The sequence below is a fragment of the Fonticula alba genome, assembly GCF_000388065.1.
Source record: "Fonticula alba strain ATCC 38817 unplaced genomic scaffold supercont2.2, whole genome shotgun sequence".
Classification (NCBI taxonomy): Eukaryota; order Rotosphaerida; family Fonticulaceae; genus Fonticula; species Fonticula alba.
Genome location: NW_009242972.1, coordinates 2,856,857 through 2,857,877, shown reverse-complemented (window position 1 = coordinate 2,857,877; position 1,021 = coordinate 2,856,857).

Here is a 1,021-nt window from a genome sequence, read left to right as displayed (position 1 = left end):
GTGTGTGTGTGTGTGTGTGTATGCAAGAGGGCGAGGCAGAGCGCTTCTGCAGCGCGCCCGTCGCCGGCGTTGTCCCCCCGCCCCCCTCGAGCGGCTCTAGCCCTCCAACCCTTCGACAAGTGTGTGTGTGCGTGTGTGTGTGTGTGTGTGTGTGTGTGTGTGTGTGTGTGTGTGTGCCCCCGGCCTAGCGTCCTCTCGCCGGCCCGCTCGCACCCGGCAGGCTCTTGCTCGCGGCATGTGCCCTGGAGATGCGTTACATTGGCACAATCCCCCGTGTCGGCCTTTCCCCCTTGCTCCCGGGCCGCAGGCCGCACGACGAGTGTCAGCCGCGGCCGAGGCCGTTGCAAAGAGACTCCCATCCTGGCCGGCCCTCGCGTGCCCCGTTCCGCCCTGGAACACGCATTTCGTCCGCGGCATGGCCCGGAGGCGGGGTCAAGCACCGGAGTCCCGCCCCCCCCCGCCCACCACCGCGTTCCCTTGGAGCGAGGGGCATGGGCCGGGGTGTACCCGGCTCCCCGCAGGCCCCCCCCCCCCGCCCCCCAGCGGGTCGACCGGTCACACCCTCGCGGAGAGTCCAACACTCAACCGCCCCCCCTCGCAGCATGCCCCAGGGGCCGGGCGTACACCCCCTGCACTAGTTCCCCCCGTCCAGGCCCCACAGCGCTCCTAGACGCGAGCGCCGGCCAAGTCCAACCCATTGGGCCGGCGCTGGGGGGGGGGGGGAGGGGGGGGGGGGGCGGGGGGGGGGGGGGGGGGCGGTACTCGCCCGCGGTGCGCCGGCGTGTTTGCAATCGGCCCTTTTCCTGGCACGCTTTCTCCATCTGCACTCAGCGCCTTCGCCACCGGTCGGCCCCCGCTCCCACCCCTGACGGGGGAAGTCCCCTTTCGCCCCGTGCGTGGCCAAGCCTCCGCCCCTGGCCTGCCCCCTCTCCGGCGCCGAATCTGCCTGGGATCCCCCACGCAGGGACCTTTTTTCAGGACCACACCCTTCGGCTCGGGCCTCCCAGGCGCATTATCATTC